The sequence below is a fragment of the Psammomys obesus genome, unplaced genomic scaffold, assembly GCF_907164565.1.
Source record: "Psammomys obesus unplaced genomic scaffold, mPsaObe1.curated_primary_1811, whole genome shotgun sequence".
NCBI lineage: Eukaryota > Metazoa > Chordata > Mammalia > Rodentia > Muridae > Psammomys > Psammomys obesus.
Genome location: NW_026588368.1, coordinates 1,827,536 through 1,845,273, shown reverse-complemented (window position 1 = coordinate 1,845,273; position 17,738 = coordinate 1,827,536). Strand labels below are relative to the sequence as shown.

At 50.1% G+C, this 17,738-nt stretch overlaps 1 protein-coding gene across 1 annotated transcript in view; it reads left to right on the top strand.

Moving 5' to 3' along the window:
* Window positions 1-11,980: 11,980 nt before the first annotated feature.
* The window catches only part of Rassf4 (Ras association domain family member 4), a 36,520-nt gene continuing 30,762 nt past the window's right edge, over window positions 11,981-17,738 (top strand). Inside the window, exon 1 of the mRNA XM_055604214.1 lies at window positions 11,981-12,057. The gene's annotated coding sequence lies outside the window, so the exon portion shown is untranslated. The remainder of the gene's footprint in view (window positions 12,058-17,738) is intronic.

The following is a 17,738-nucleotide window of genomic DNA, read 5'->3' as shown; positions in this document are numbered from 1 at the left end:
AGCCTTGACTCCACAGCGATAAGCAATTTCAGGACATGGGAGTGGAGCAAAGCTACCAAGTTTGTTAAGTAAAGACAAGGATGGAACACACTTCATTTACATGTAAGTGCTGGCAGAGAGAGAGAGGGTGGGAGAGAGTGTTGGGAGGAAAGACATTACTGATACACGGTGGTGGTGTGTCCTTCTCAAAAGGAGACTCCCACTCCCCACTTGAATGTCTTCACAACAGCTGGATGTAGGACTCAGTGCTCTCTAAGACACGTTGCTCAAAGGGTGTCATTTACAGCAACTTTTACCAAGTAAGCAAAGTTTAAAAATTAAGCGGTTCAGGGCTTGGGGGATGGCTCAGTGGTTAAGAGCACTGAGTGCTATTCCAAAGGACCCAGGTTCAATTCCCACCACCCAGACGGCAGGTCATGACACCTTCACATAGACAAAATACCAACGCACATAAAGTGAAAATAACAAGCAGTTCAAAATTTAAACAAAAGTATAGGAGCTGATTTACTTTTTTATCTTATGTTTAAATTTTTTTCATTTATAGATAAAATTACAAAGTGAACTTATGGTTTTATCACTCGTGTTTGTGGATGAGAAAAGTGTGCTAATAAGGCTTAACTTAAGGTTACAAATGCCTTGACCCTAAATAAGCATGCCTTATCTGTTGCTGTATAACATTCTTGCCTGAGATACCTTCAGGAAAAATAGCATTTCCATAAGCTGTTTTAGTTTTATCAGTTGTGTTGGAGTTTCTTTAGACACCAACTAGGTCTCCAGGTTACAGCCATTTTTCCCTTCCAATGTCCCCATAGTTTTTCCCTGTCTTTCTGTTCTTACCATGACCTTGTCCTAAACATGCCCTAAAAATGGATCCACTATTTTTCCTTCTTAAGTCATGACCTTCAAGCGATCATGCTCAGGAATAAGTCTACCGCTGTGTAAATGGATATAGGTGTCCTAAGTGAGGTCCTGTGCTTTCTTGGTTGGAGACGAGCGTTGATTTTGAATTACTCTCCTTGCCTACTGTGAGTAGTAAATCTTTTCCACCCTTTGATTTGGCTATGATTGTTCTGGCTTTGAACTCACCAAGAGGTGAAGTGCTTGTATTGGGGTGTGAGGAGGGGCTCCATCACCCTGCTGGGCCTCTGGAACAGAACATCAGAAGCACAGAGGCAAGAGAGATGGGGACACAGCATCTTGTTCCTCTTAGAATGGGATCACAGCTTTGAGGGGGAACTAGGGAACTGAGGGTACAGGTCAGTTTATAGACATTTGCCTACCAGGCACAGAGCTCTGGATTCAATCCCCTGCCAGAAAAATTTAGGACCGTTGCTTCATGCCTGTAATACTGCACTGGAGAGGAAGAAGCAGGAGACCAGGAGTTCAAAGTCATGCTAGTCTTCATATAATGATTTCCATCCAGTCTAGCTGGAAATGGAAAACATGAGACCTTGTCTTGGAAAAGAAGAGGAGGGGTCTTTAGAAGCCACTCAGGTTGAGAGCGAGTCCGGGTTCAATGGTCATTGACCTTTTGTGACTATTTCTCCACTTGCTGTGTTCCCTTGCCTTTCCCAGAGATTGGTGTTTCAGATTTTCTCCAAGATGGAAGCACATTGTATGAAACAGTTAATTTTTTTTTTTGGGGGGGGGGGGGGGCTGGGAAGAGCTACTCTGAGCTACTCTGAGTCCGAGAGAGCTGCTTCACTCGTTCATTCATTCACTCACTAACTCACTCACTCCTTTCTATGACTGTGAGAACATGGAGCATATTGGTGAGGATTTCCCCATCATATACACAAGCCCCACACTTGAGCTGTGTCTCTTCTCCACTGCGATGTAGCTGGAGCTTACGGATCTCCTCTGAGCCTCCACTTCCTACTTGTAAAGAGGAGTTGACCGTAGTCTCTCCATGAGACTGGCTGAGGCTTAGATGCAGTAACATCTTCACAGGACCCCTCTGTCCTTGATTGCCACATTCCTGGGATGTGGGTGCCTGCAGCCACTCTGAGACAGTACGCTCCCTTCTTGGTCAGTTCTTGCCCACAGCTGTCTCTCTAGGCTGCAAGATGTTCCTATCACATTCCATTTACCGCTGTTATCCCAGCAAGGGCATATTTGTCTGAGAAAGTTAAGTGCACCTCTTTTCCTCGGCTCTATCCCATCCTACTCCTTGCTGAATTCTCAAAGAGGGAAAAAAAAACCAAAACGTTCATTCCATAACCTGCGGACATTTGAATCTCAAGCTCTCTGTGTAGACAGAGATTCACCTATCACCTGACTCTCAAAGCTCTGGGGACAGCTTCTGGGCCTGCTGTTGGACAGTAAGATACGATGCAGGCTAGAGATGGAAGCAAGGGTGAAATCTCAGGGGTAAAGGACTATGACAATTGGAATGAGGTTTCTCCTGGAACTTACCTAACTGGAAAAATGTCTGGTCATTGTAGGAAAAGAGAAGAGCTAAGCCATGACTTTTGTCCAGGAGAACAAGAAATAGAGTTTCGGTTAAGTGGAATTTCAGTTAAGGGGATGTTACAGTCTGGGTTCCAGGGTTTCACAGGAGAGAAACAGCTGCAGAGAGATTGGATTGCCCAAAGGCAAAGGGCTAAGAGTAACACAGGTCTGCTAAGATTTGAAGCCTTAGGTTCCTCATATGAGACCCTTCCTAAGGGTCCTGCCTCTCTGATGCTTGAAGCATCCAGCTGTGGGTATCAATGAGGAACTTGTGACCAGGCAACAGAGCAAGCACCCACCCCTGGCGGGCATCCAGAGTCTAGAACAAGCTGTGAGGGTTTTGTTGGTAGTTTTTGTTTGTTTTTTAATAGCAAGAACTTCTGGGGCTTTCTGTAATCTCTTAAGACAACCTGTGGGAATGGAGACTCTCCTAGGGCTGATTCAGGAGTCTTTCGAAGGAAATGTTTACCGGCTCACAGATAGGGAAGCGCCGTTGAGGAATCTCAAATCAAAATGCCCTTCAGAGAGCAGATAAGTGAACAGTGACTCACTAGTCCCTGAGCAGCTGCTCTGTTTGAGGCTCCAGCCCACTATCAATCGAGTGTCCGGCTTCCAGGAAACTGGGTGAGATATTTTCAGGCCCCAAGCACTGGTTCCTCTTCAGAGTGGAGCAAGCTTGTTCCTTTATTTTAGACCATTAGCTCCAGTGTGAGGTCTGAGAACAGTGTGAAGGAGAGGAGTTTAGCTCAGCAAATGTTCATTAATGTTCATTACTTTGTGGCCTGGGTATCCCATGAGGTAGCGAGGCTAAAGAGCCGAGGCTATCACTCTGCCGGATCCCACAGATGTTTGCCAAGTGTGGCTAACAGGAGAGAGCTCGGGCCTCACAGTGGATAACAAATGCTATGCTGAGGGATGGATTTGGGCAGAGTTTGGAAATACGAGGAGAGTTGGGTTGTGTCTCTCTTGTGGCCTTTCCTGGGAAGATGTGAACGTTTAATGTCTCTGCGCTCCAGCTGAGGCACCAACAACAGACAAACAGGGCGATTCCATGTGGGGTCTAGCCTGGTGAGTCAGTGAGTTTATTGGGTTTACTTACAGGTAGGGAGTTGCTTGCAGGAGCATGGATGACTCAGAAGTAGGCTGCAACCCTACAAAGCCACCCCAGCATGGATGAGGACCCTCAGGAGTCATGGTCCCATGTGCCCTTATTGATCAGCATGTCTTCATCGTCCCGCGTGTCTTTGTCATCTGTGCATTGTATATCTGTCCCTATCCGTGTGCACCCCTCATCCCACCCACCCACCCATCCCAACAGCTTGCTGGCAGTTTGGCTTTTAAGGGTTGATTTCTCCCCAGCAATTGTTTACTGCTTGTAGAACCTTGCAGTGGAACCCTGGGACCTAGAAAACTTTGGTTTCCTTCATGCCTCTCCTGGCCTTCCCTCCAGAATAAGAGCAAGATTCTGGTCAGATACTCCATTATCTGTCTTGGGTCACGGGGAGTATGGCCCAAGGGAATAGTCAGAAGCAATCAGATTAGACAGGGATCAAAGACAGTTTCTCATGCAGTGGAGCAAACACAAGGAAAATCACAAGGACTGTAACCACCGACAGAACCTAGCCCTGAATGTGGGCCCTGCTTTGAACATTTCATCTCCTCTGTACTCGGGCCCTAAAAGGTCTGTTTCAGTCCCACCTTGTGGAACAGGGAAACCAAAGCATGAAGAATGTAGCCATGTGCACATTGGTCTGCCGCTGAAAAAACAGTACAGTGTCTTCCCCGCTGGGTTTTGGGCAAGGATTCTAACATCAGCAGGAGGTCAAAGGCTGGGGCTGGCTGTGGACTTCACCCATCTGTGCTTTTCACCTGCTTTTGATTCCAGAGCCAACTCAGAAATCCCTTCACCTGCTGTGAAGGTGTTTCCAGAGGGTTGGAACATTCCCTTGCAGCCGGAGGCCAGAGGCTCTTAAGGCCCAGAAGATAACAAAACTTAGAAGATCCAGAAAGCCAGAGTTCCGGGATCCACAGGCCCCTCCCAGTGTTGTGAAAGCAGTGTTGCTCGGGGCAGAGACCGTGCTTTAAAGTTGTGTGGGGAGCCCAGGGATACAGCTTCTGTGAGTCATCACTGATGCTCGCCTGGGCTTTCTGGTGACAGCTGCCTTTGAGTCCACACTGCAGCTAGGTATCCCCGTAACCATGCTGGCTCACTAGGCCAGACTTGGTGGAATTGTTTCTAGGGACCCCCATCCCTGTCCTATGTAGAGTGGACAGACATTTGTTCTCATCTCCGAGGGAGGAGAGTTTTGACCTAATGTCCTGTTTTGGCTTGGGCAGCAGAAACAAGCAAATAGTGTCTCATTGTTCTAACAGCTCAAGATCAGGACTCCAGCATAGTAAGGGGCTGGGGAGAGCTGCTTCCTGAGTCATGCAACTTCCACAATAGAAGCCATCTCTTTGTGTCTTTCCTTACTGTGACCCTGTTCCCATTCTTGCAGGCTTACCAGTCACTTACCAGTGACCCCCACCTCCTAACACCATCACACTGGGGACCAGGACTTCGGTAGATGAATTTGGGGGATGGACAGACAAACATTTAGCCTTCAGTAGACACTTTTCCCTCTACTTAAGTCACCTGAGACTCCGTTTATCAAGGACGGAGAAGAGGGCAGGAAAGGGCTAATAGGGAGAGTGAGGGAAGTTGGGGGATTGGGATGGCCAGCCTGGACAGAATTAGACATGCCAAAAGCATTTATCTTGTTTTCACCTTTGTGGACTACAAACACAAAACAGCTCTCACAGTACAGGCAATAAGTGATGGTCAGCCAGGTACAGATATGGGAGATAAGTTGGTAACAGGCAACCTACACACAGCCCAGGATGATTTTTTTGCTCTGGTTCTGCAACATCCAAAGCCTAAAATCAGGTGTTCTGTGTAGCCTACTTAGTCTGAAGAACCTTCAACACGGGTGTGATGCCTTAGGGAACTCAGTTCACATCATTTTGTGTCTGTGCCACACTGAGCACCTGTTGGCCCACACACCAACAAGCAGGGCCAGACCCTCCACCTGCTGCCACTTGAGCACTTCTTGTGCTCACATGCTTGGAGTGTCCCTCCCCCATCTCTGATGGGCAGAAAGTGTTGTAACAGCTACTCCAGGTCTTTCCCCTGCCATCTCCAAGCGTGGCATAAGAATTCTAGCACAGTTGACAAAGATACTGGTTCAAATAGCATCTCCAAGACCCCATGAGCTTGCAGGCTACTCCCAGCCCCCACCCCAACACTCTCTGTTTAGGCCCAGTAGCTGTTCCTCATTCCTCTGTAGGCATTTTCAGTTCCTAATGCTGGGGTTGCGAGTGGTTCACTGTGCCCCATGGCTACACTGCCTTGCTCCAGTTCCCTAGAGCTGCGGTTGTGCGGTGACCTGCAGAGGGGGTGCCCTTCTGCCTCTCCAGCCAGTTCCCTTCCTCTCCTCACTACCTGACTGCTCAGCACTGCATGATTCCCGTCTGAAGTGTCACCGTGCACCTGCCTGCCCCTTGGATAGCTGTGTACTTCACCCAGCCTCAGAGAGGCACCATTGCTAGCTCTGAGCAGCGGCAGTGAGAGAAAACCTCTGGAAGGGTTTCCTCAGCACTAATAGGGACATCACTATAGCGTTCCCTCTCCCCACTCCCCCTCCTCCTCCCCGATGTGAATGTGTCTCCCTCAGGAAGTTCAGAAGCCCTTGGCCAACAGCAGGAGTCACTGGACCAAAATGCTCAAGATGACAGATGACGAACACGCTGTGGTGCCTAAAGACGACTTTGAGACACTGATAAACCAGGTTGAAGACTATCAGTATCAGGGCTTTTCATTCTGTGAAATAATGACGTCTTCTTTGTTTTATTTGTTTCTTTATACCTAAAAGAATCTTAGGCCACAGTGCAGCTTAGGTGTCCTTCCACAGGTTTGGCAGAGAGAAAAAATGAATGAGGTCAGGTTTTTGGCTTGTTTTATAAATAAAGTTTTATTGTCAAACAGTGACATACACTCATTTCCTTATAGTCTATGGTTACTTTTGCTTGAATGGTTGCAAGAGAGCTGCAGTGCCCTGAAAACACGAACATAGTTTCCATTGTCCCTTCACAAAAAATGTTTGGCCACTGTAACATAGACTCATGAGGCCATGGAGGAACAAAAGTCCCCTGACTTGCCGCAGTGACACTGGTACATTAAAGTGTGAAATGCCAGATGGGTGTGAGTTCAAGGCCAGCCTGAGCTACACAGCGAGGCTACTGACATACAAGGAAAGGAGGATGGCTCTATCCTGAGGAGTCCTGGAAGGCTGCTATGAGCTCACACTTTGCATGGTATGTGTCCTCATGGGGACAAGATGTCATGCAGAATAATGGTCACACCCCAGAATAAGTCATCGCTGCCTGTGGTGGCTACTTTCACGTAGCAGCTTGGCTGGCCCATAGACCCAGAGGCCCAGCTGCTGTGTCAAATGCCAGTCTGGTTGCTATAGTGCGAGTATTTTAAGTGAGATTAACGAATAAATTAATAAGCCCTTGAACACAGAGACCGGCCCCTTCGATGTGGGTGGGACCTCACTTGACCAGTGTGTGGCCGTCAGAGGAAAGACGGAGGTTTTATGATGCAAGCGCATCTCTGCCAGCCGTTTTGCTCGGCTGTCTGCCAGCTCACGGATGTGCAGGCTTCAGATTGCAGCATCAACTCTGTCTTCAGGGCCTGTGGGTCCTGCCTAGCAGACTTTCCATTCACCAGCCCATAACCCTCCGAGCCACTTTCTTGGGCAACTGGTTCCAGTCCACTGTGGATACCCAACTCTGCAGATACTCAAGACCCTTATTGAAATGGCATGGTATGTCCATGTAAGCCACATGTACGCTGCCATACACTTTGCCTGAGCTCATTCCATAAAGCAATGTGAACGCAATATAAGTAATTCTCGCACTGTAAAGCACAGGGACTAATAACGGCAAATCCTACAGTGTTAGTACAGTTACGTTGATTTTTCTGTTTATGTTTGAACTTCAGTGGATAAGATGCAGAGGACAAAAACGCTGTATACATGTCCTTATCTGTCCTCTGGTGAATCCTAATGAACCACCCAGCTGTAATGACAACGTTTATCCTTTTCACCGAGAGAGCTTCTGGGATGAAAAGCCAGTGCCCGTTCCCAAATGGAGACTAAGTATTAAAAGTCTATGGCTCTCACCTTTCCCCAGCACACAAGTCTTTGGAACCCAGACGCAAAGACTAAAGGCAACTTGGGGGGGGAGGGGCAGGGTTTGCTCCAGAGAGGAAAGGTCGACTCAACTGAAGCATCTTTTATTTCTTCATGTCAATGCCCCACAGGCTGGAGACCAGCCCGTCCCTGGCCCCAGGAATGTTTTGCATTCCTCGGAAGCCTCTTAATTTCGGTGAATTCCCCAGGATGCTTTTCGTCAAGAGACACTCAGAGCTGGACAGACGGCCCTTGTGTATGTGAGTGCTCTGTGCTCCCTGAGGCTCCTTGTCTCTCCCTCTGGGAGGCCTCGGCTTCCTATGGCGGCTCCACATCCTGGCTTGAGGGAAGACCCTGGTTCCTGTGTCTCTCTCTGGCAGCAGCTCCTTATTCTCAGGAACTAGGGACCCAGTCAACCCCCAGGCTTTTTGTGTCGGGATAATCCCTTCTGAAGATTTCTGTGAAGAGCGGTGTGTCCTCCTGTAATCTGTCCTGCCCTTGAACTGTTTCCTGTGGCTCCCCGAACTCAGAGGTCACTAAGATAAGTTCAGTCAAAGGCAGCAGGTTGGGAAACCATACGTGGCTGTACTATTTGCATAGCAATGGCCATGTTGAAAATAATATTCAGCAGTTCCCTGCTTCCTGACCCCTCCAGGTGCCAAGCCCTCAGAGGTTGAAGAAGACAGAAGAATGGATGTCTGCTGAATGACCACAAGTGTGAGGAAGTGGTTTGGAGGGTAGGGGTGGGGGTCTCAGGTGGTGTTGGGCAAGAGCCCAGAAGATAGGGGAAGCATAAGAAAGCTAGGGTATCCCTTCCTCAGCCTCCTAATTTGTACTTACTCTTGGATGGAGCTACTGTCTCCCTTAATGTGCTGTATTTCCAGAATCAGGAAGAGAAGCAGGTAGAAGAAGAAATGGCTAATAAAGGCACTCTCAGAAGGTGACTTCAGGCCAGCCCATTTTCCCACATGTTTTGGGAGCAACCGTTGGTTCCACCATTGACCTCCTCCTCCCAGGACTAAATGGAGGAAGGGCTCAAGCCAAAGAGTTCTCTCTGCTCTCAGCAGCACTCTGGGCCACATGACCTGGTAAAGGCTCCTAGGAAACCCTGTGCTAGCTAGCATTTAGAGGAGTTATGAGGCTTGGGGTACAAAGACAATTCCAAAGCATTGCCATAAAGAAAAAAAAATCACTCATCAAGTCTGTGAGCATGCGCACATTTAATGAGAAGCCAGTTGTACTTATGCCATTGGAAGTTATGCCCACATGGGGAATAAGTGATCATTTCCAGCCTGGCTCTGATACGGGCTGAGAGTCTCTTATATCTGCCCAGAGGTGTTATTTCCACTTTAACAAATGGAGTTGCTAAAAACCATTGGGTGCAGAAAAGGTGGATAGGTGTGCCAAATTTCAGAGGGACTACCTGAAATCCAAGGGCAAGCCTTCACAAAGCTCCTGTACCTTCAGAGCTCACTGTGCCCAAACTGAGGGACCACACCCAAGCAAACAGCACTGGCAGCGAAGTGGAACCGGCTCTCCAGCTGACCCAGGTACAGTCACCAGCCACAGAAGTTCCTTGGGGAAATCACACTAAATTCTTGAACAATTAATTGCTCAGAAAAGACATTTGTTCTGAATCTCATGTTGGCAGAACCATCTGCCAAGGGCCTTAGGAAATCAATCACCAATTTTAATTTAAAAATTCAAGTTATTCTTTGTTGGGGTTTGTTTGTTTGTTTGTTTGTTTGTTTTTCAAGACAGGGTTTCTCTGGGTAACCCCAGCTTTCCTGGAACTCACTCTGTAGCCCAGGCTGGCCTCAAACTCACAGAGATCTACCTGCCTCTGCCTCCCTGAGTGCTGGGATTAAAAGCCTGAGCCACCACCACCCAGTCCAACTTATTCTTTAAGAAAACAGCCTCAAAAATGGCTCTCAGAGCCAAGCACAGTGTTGCACACCTGTCATCCCAGCACTTGGGAGATGGGGACAAGAAGACCATCCTCTGCTACACAGTCACAGTGAGTTCCAGGCCAGCCTGAGTTACCTGAGACCTGGCCTCCAAAAAAGGAGGCTGGGTGTGTAAAATGGCTCAGCAGGGAAGATGCCTGCTAACTTCAAAGTAACTAAAAAAGGCAGGATGAGGATTTGTCAGGACGGACTGAAACTACCGTTTCCATCCCCCTCCCCACCCCCACCCCCGCTGTGGTGCACATTTTATAAGGCAATCTAACACACACAGCTGAAGCATAAACAGCGAAGCAAAAGTTCTGCAAAATACAACACACGATGTGTTCTATACATCGAGATTTTTTTTTTTCAGTTGCCCACTGAAATTCTAGTCGCACCATCCATCCCCTGCCGAGTTGTCAGCATAGCACGAAAACTACGGGCAGTTGTGATCTGTCCCTTGGGACTAGCATGCTGCCATTCCTCTTAAGTGGGACTCTCTCTATCCTCTCTCTCCCCCATCCCCCTCTCTCCTCTCCTTCCCTTCCTTTTCCATAGAAGACAGTGGATGTTCAGGAGGTAACTGTGGGTAACCACAGTCTCCACCCCTTCCTCCCACCTTCCCCCCACAAGTGAGAGACAGCCAACACTGGGCTGGCGGGGCCCCTCTTATTTGAAGAACTGGGGTCCCTTCGATGGGCAGTTTGTACTTCAGAGGAAATACAAGCAGTAGCCACTGCGGCTAAGGGCTGAGAAGCCCCGGAAGGGACAGACCAGCATCATCTGTCAAACATACAAGGCCACCTCAGGCCCCGGTCCCAAACCAGGTGAGGCCACAGCATGAACTGGGGCAGGGAGCATGATTCACGCTGGAGCCGGAGGGAAGCTCACCCTCCCACCTGCTGTTTACTTCTTCACTTGGGCGGGGGTGGATTGGAGACATTGGGAGTCTCCGTGGGATTTTGTGCATTTGGGTAAACACTTTTAGAAGCACCCGAATATTGGTCTCCGTTCTGACAATGCCCAGCATTGGGCTGTGGGGAAAAAAAAAAAAAAAAAAAAAAAAAAGTGTGTTCCTACAGGCCTCCAACTACAGAAACCCCGAGTTGCCAGAGAATGGATCGTTCCCAAAAAATACAAGCACAGGCTGAGTTGGAGGGGTCCCAGGGCAGTGGCCTTTAGCTCCCTGCAGGTAGGGAAATAGACACAGAGAGTCTACAACACAGGAAGAAAAGGACAGAGCACGGTGTCTTTGCTCCCAGCCATAATAATTAGCACAGTCTGCTGAATTGGGGTCCAGGGGCTCGGATAACAGGCTGATTTTCATGTATTTACATGAATACCTACCTTTTTAGAAGATCCAAATCATACTCAAAAATGGGCATGTGACCCTTAGAGGATTAGAATCCAGGGGCTGAGACGAGCTGAGGTGATTTACATTGCAGGGGCAGCCAAGAGGTCCTGAGGTCAGGACTGGGAATGGTGAAATAAAACAGAGCCGACAAACCTTTCCTGCCCTGCTCTCCAGCCTCCCAGCTCTCCTTTGCTCCCACAGTGGCGTGGTTTGGGGCTCTGACTCAGCGCTGGCAAATCTGTGCTCAGAAGACAGGGACTGAGAGGGGAAACTTACTATTTAAAGTCACCAGTTCCGATGATCAGTGTGTGTGTGTGTGTGTGTGTGTGTGTGTGTGTGTGTGTGTGTGTGTGTGTCTGTCTCTGTCTCTGGTTTTTCCCTGTGTAGCCCTAGCTTATGCAGACTACTAGGCTGGCCTCAAACGAACTCAGAAATTCAGCTGCCTCTGCCTCCTAAGTGCTCGGATTAAAAGCGTGCACCACCACTGCCTGACAGCTCCGATTTCTTAACGTAGCCTTCTGAGAGGCCATGCCTTTGCTTGAAGGTGCCTAGAGAATAAATAAATGTCCCAGGTGGATGGATGCCCAGAGTAGTAGCTGCAGCGCCTGCGCAGAGGCCTTTGTTGAAACCCAGGGGTCTGCGTTACCCAGGCTCCCTGGCCTCTCTGTCTGCTGAAGAGCCGGCCCCTAGGGCCCAGTCCAGCTGCTTCCTCCGTGCGTCCTGGGGTTCCCTCGAGGATTGGGGACTTAAGGAGCGCGTGGAGCACTTAGTGGCGTCCGTAGAGATCAAGCAAGCGGGCAGATGCCCGGGGTCTTTTGGAGGGGCACAGGCAGCAAGCACTCTGGAAGGAGGAGATGGCCTGATAGGCAATGCTGTTGACCAGAAAGAAGAGGCTTGTCGAGGACAGAGAGGGGCGTGTCCAGGGGCGGGAAGAGGTGTGTCTAGGGCGGGCTTGGGCGGACCTGACCTCCTGCAGCAGAAGCGGTGCTCTGGAGCCCAGTGCAGGCACAATTCTGGTGCAGGCTGAGGGACCGCCTTGCTAGTAGCCTCTGGACCACGCGATGACTGGATGGTGAGTGATGCTCATGCTGCACAGGTGATGGGCGTCCTCGGAGCACCCCACCCTCAACCCTCGGGCGCTAGAGCCTGAGCACTTGTGCCCTTTCGCCGCTGTCCGAGTCTCCTCCCCTTGCCACCCTGGCGCACTGAGGTCCTCCAGCCCGGGCTGAAACTGGCACGGCGCTTAAATCTCCTAGGATAAGGCACTTCAGGGGCTAGATCTTAGCAGGACACGTGAATCCAACTGCCAGCTACAGTTGTGCTCGCCTCGCCCTCTTCTTACCCAGTCTCCTAGAGACGCGGTCTTAGAGGCGGCAGGAGGGCTTTCCAGCACAACCCGCCGATTTCACGGATGGAAAGCCAACGCCAGGACTCTATAGCTCGCTGCGGCACTTGTTTCTCTCGCTGGCTGTCTGTGACCGTCCGCTGTGAGCGAAGGGCTTTAACACAGTAGCCGCGGCTCGCTCCTCACTGCGGGGGGCCGCGATAGTGCTTTCTTTCTTTCTTTCTTTCTTTCTTTCTTTCTTTCTTTCTTTCTTTCTTTCTTTATCACATTCTGAGATGTGAAAGCGAGGCTAGAGGAGTTACAGAAGGCCGGGGCTGTCGCTCAGTTGGTAGAGTGCTTGAGGAGCACTCATGAAGTCAGGATGAGATCCCAAGCGTTGCGTAAACGAATGGAGAGAGCAGGAGCTGGGGAGCAGAACAAGGATGGGAGCTGCGCCTCCAAGTCTCTGTAACTTCAGCCCCCTAGCCTGTGGTTTGCCTGTGTTTCCAGCTCTTAGACTGCAGGAGATTGCCTCCTCTCACGCTAGGACAGAGCCAAGATAGCCAGAGCCATTCTGGAGAGCTTTAGAAATCTCACCTCCCTTAGCAGGTGAGGGCTGGGATCCAGGAATTAAACCCAAGCAGGTTATTCACCAGAGTGACCCCGCGGCTGGCAGGAGAGACTCTTGCTGTCCTTGCTTGCAGTTTGCCTGCAGGGTGCTAGGGTGTCACTCAGGACTCACTGCCAGCAGCCATAGGAAACAAACAGAAACGGCAAAGCACAGTAGCAGAACAGGAAAATGCAGACCCGCTGCTTCCTGATCCCCAGGAGAGTGGAAGTGGGGAAGAGGGAAGTGGGGTGGAAGGAAGAAAAAAGAAGAAATTCATCTTAGGTCAAAATATTGCTTGCCGAAAGTTTTGATGGGGTGTGTTGTCGCGTCTGCTTCGTCTTTTAGCAGCTCGCTCTTGCAGATTTGACACTGACGTTAAGGCTGATGTGCAGATGGAAGTGTCTGGTGGGCGGGATGAGGTTGAGAACAGGATTCTAGTACAGGTCTCCCTGAGTCAGAGCCATTGGGGCTATGAGACGCAGACAGCAGGAACAGAATGTGGAAGTTCAGCCCGGATGCATGCAAGTCTGAGAAGGGACAGCCTGACTCTAGGGTCTGCCAGGAAACCCTCTGTACTACTCCCCTAGGGACCTGAGAGCTGCTTTCAGGGCTGAACTCCACCTGTCTCCTGAGCCCCTTCTCCTCTGAGTCCCCCGGTTTCCCTCTCAACGCCTTGCTATCCCTCTGGATCCTGAAGCTTAACGTCAACAGTGTTTGTGTTGAACGAACCCCTAGGATTCAACAGTGTTTGTTATGAATGGAAGCCCCAGGATCGTAGCTGTTTAACTGGCAATGAACTCCAGTTCAGAAACTAGAAAGCATTGACAGAGTCATGCACCCAAGTCAGGGTAAGCTTTTAGCCAAGACCCTTGGTTAAAGCTGAATTATTTAACCTCTTAAAAGTATGTTGAGGAAAACATTTTGAAGTCATCTTTATTATTGTTATTATTATTAGTGTGTGTGTGTGTGTGTGTGTGTGTGTGAATTACATGTACATGCTGTGGGTCACCTGCCATGGTCCATGTGGGGAGATCAGAGAACAACTTTGTGGAGTCATTTCTCTCCATCCGCTTTTCCGTGAGGTCTGAAGTTTGAACGTCCGTCTTTGAGGCTTGGGTGGCAAGCGCCTTGATACACAGAGCCACTTTGCTGGCGCTGGAAACTGTCTCAAAGTAAACTACCAACAATTAGGAAGTGGCTGCTCACCCAAAGCTTTGCAGTTTCCCCCAAACTTGTAGTTCCCTGGGGCTTTCCCTGGGACATACCCCGTGGTAGAACTGGAGCCCTGCCCATCCCCTTGCCTGACCTTTGGTAGCAGGGATGTGCTGTGGTGAAGTCCCCTAGCTGCAGTCCTGAGAGGAGCCCCAGGGACACTCTAGACCAGCTGCCACTACGACTGGCTAAAGAGATGGCGAAACAGTTGAGGTCACACACCAAGTCGGTGTCAAAGAAAAGCTCAACCAGAATGTGTCTCCGAGACACAGCAGGCGTTCTCAGCCTGGGGTCCAGGGCAAGCAGAAGCGGGCATCCTGATTCACTCATGGTTCTGTGACCATCCTCATGTGTGCTTGCACGCACACATGAGCCCAATCACGCTCACACATTTTGGTGTTATGTTTTCAGAAGAATCGGTGTCCCAACGCATTCCAAGACCTAGCATCTCATCTCCAGAGAAACCGCTCCTAGTAGCTGCACATGGCACACAGACGTAGGCAAAGGTAGCGAATATTAGAGTGCCAAGGAAAACCTGGCAGCAGCTAGCGACAAGTAGTCGGAGGGTCTGCTGGGCTGTGCTCCACTCCTGGACCCAGGCAACAGGAGTACTTGTCTGCCCCTCCCCCCACACCATAGCTAGGTGGACCGCTGTTCTCTTCCATAGGTAGGCAGTGAGCCTGGATTGGAGCGGTGAGGTCGCAGGGCCAGGAAGTATGAGAATATTGTTTGAGGGAGAGTAGGAGCATTGGCAATGTCTTCATTGCCTCAGTTTACAGGAAAGAACCCTGGAGGGCTAGGAGAGAAACCGGCAATCTTGTCCTGTAGGAGCATGGGTGGGGGACTTTAATTTACATCAGGAAGTCACAGGGGAGGGGAGATGTCTGACCTGCAGTCTGGAAAGAGACCAAGAACAAGGACCGGTGTCTTCAGAGGATGGGGAATGTTGCCAAGGAGACCTTCGTGACATGGCAGAACAGGTTCATATAAGGTCACCAGGACCATAGGGGACAGATAGCAGAGGGAGCCTGGCTAGGGTAGTCAGCCGTGGGCAGGGCAGGAATGGGGATGGGGATGGCTCTACTTTGTCTGTCTCCCTTTGGATCTCCATCACCTCCATCTGGCTGTGTACACATCCTCTAAGCTGCCTTTCCCAACTGGTGGGGCTGAGCAGCCTCGGACTGGGGCAGCGGGGGTGTGGCTAAGCTAGAGGTGGGTCATGGCAGAGGAGGGGAGGAGAGGGAACCTTGGGACTGAACAGCTGAGAGGGCGGCAGCTGCTAAGTGGCTGCCTGCTGTTCACGCCTAAGTAGCCGGCTAGCTAGGTAGCTGCACTGCTGAGGACAGACAGCCCGTGTCCAGACAGATCCCCTCACGGGACAGCTGGCTTCGTCCTGGGGAAGCCCCTGCCCTCTGAGAGCTGACAGGTGCTAGAGTGGCCTTTTAGAGGTTGCTTCGTTGTTTTCAGCGCCCAACAGGACAGTATAACCTGCACCTCCCATCCCTTCTGGCCTAGCAGCCCTCCCTGCTGGAGGCTCTCGGCTGTGCCTGGCTGTCTTCCTTTGTCATGCAGGACAGGCCATTTTATTTCTTTTGGGTTGAATCACACCGAAATATGAATCATGCCTGGAAAGGTTAGAACAGAGACAGTCAAGCTCTTGGGTTTCACTGACCAACTTACAGTTTACTTTAGATGTTGACCGCATTTCGAAGGGAGGACGGTACTATCTATATTCACCATAGTTTGGGAAGAGCTGAAAAGACTGAAAAGCAGGCCGTCCATAAGCTCACGGTGAAAGGCTGTTAGGCGCACTCAAGTTAGTTTCCTGAATATTCCGCTCCAGTGGTATCCCCTTGCTCCTTCTGTAACTGATCCAGAGCGGCTAGGTCCCAAGGTGACGTAAAGAATCAGAATTGGCCTTCTGTGAGAAGAAAAAAGGGCCTAGACCTGGGAGTTGTGAAAGCTTCTGTGGCCTTTGTCCCTCCGCAGCAGGCTGTGTGCCAGCTGTCGCTGCCCCCCCACGCTGGCAGCCTGTGGGGACAGAAGCAGAAAGTGGGGACGGCTCACTCTTTGTCTGTTCCTTGAGGGAAGGTAGCCAGGTATGTCACCCTGCCTGAGGTTCCTGGGAGGCCTGAGCTGCTCATGCTGGGGGGTGGGGGGAGAGCAGGGCCAGGACAAAGGCTGCTGGGGGAGGGAAGCAGCTCTGCTGAATCAGTCTGTCCAGTTACATCTGCTGTGGCTTTTCAGACTTGCCTGGTGGCAGGCCGGGCCAGCTGCCTCTCCTCCCCACTTCTGTGGAGAAGCTTCTGTCTGTGCATTGAGTTCCAGATAAGATTATGATTATGGCTTTTTATTGGAAAAGACTGAAAGTAAGCCATTGAAGATGGTCGTGTTTGGACACCCTGCCCAGAGCGTAGGGAAGCTCAGCACTAAGGAAGCAGTGTCAGGAAAATGACCCAAATAGACACTCCACTGTGCTTCCTGCAAGCTCTCCCTGCAAGCAATGGTCTCTAAATCACCCCTTAGGTGCACGGTGCAACCCACTAAGGCACTGTGAGCATGAGAATAAGTGACAGCAGGCTCAGGTCTCAACCCAGTGAAGGAGCTTAAAGGCAAAACAATGTTCAGTTGTTGTCAAACCTGTAGTCCCAGCCAGGGTGTGGTGGCATATGTCTTTAATCCCAGCGCTTGGGAGGCAGAGGCCTGGACTCAGGTCTGGCTGCCCCATCTTCCATACCAGAATTTGAAGAGCCAAGTTCAAAGTGGAAAACGGAAGTCAGGTATGGTGGCACATGCCTTGAATCTTAGCACTCAGAAGGCACAGGCAGGTGGATCTCTGTGAGTTCTAGGCCAGCCTGGCCCCAAAAGAGAAACCTTGTCTCAACAAAGGCAAGAAAGTGGAAGACAGAAAAAGAGATTTATTCCATGTGGCCACACTGGGAAGAGGGACAAAGGAAGCCTGCAAACTGCACAAGTCTATTATATCTCCAGGGTCCTGAAGTACAGTGGAAGTTTAAATAGAGGGTCAGGAATATGCACACTGGTTAAAGTGTGGTCCTGCCCACTTTTTACCCAACCTTGTCTGGGCTTCAGCCTGGTCCTGTAAGGTTATGTAACCGGTTATTAGGACTCTGTGAAATCTCTTTCCAAGAGACAAGTTTCCCCTTTGGTTGGTGCCTTTTCCTTCTCCAGGCATGAGATTTCTGGGGAAATTCCCATTTATTTGGGTTTCATTGTTTCCACAGTCCTGCAGTCAGATTGAAAGACACAAAGTATCTCTAGAGTATCTTCATTTCTGCAAGGCCGGTGGTTTAACCATGGGGGGGGGGGGGGTCAGGGGGAGGTCTGTGAGCTATCCTAAAGCTCAAACTCTGGAGCTCAGTGGGGATGGAGTGTGTGCCACCACTCAGGGAGGAAGCGTTTGACAGCCAGGGAAACCAAGTGACTCATTGAAAGCCATGTAGTTGATGAGGACAAGAAAGTCATGTTTGCTCTACAGCTGAAGCTGGTTTTCTAAGGAACCGAGGCTCCTCCCCCTGAGACCTATAGCCTGTTTTGCTAAAATGGCCCCTCCTCACTCCAACCCATGTCACCAACCCTGTATGTC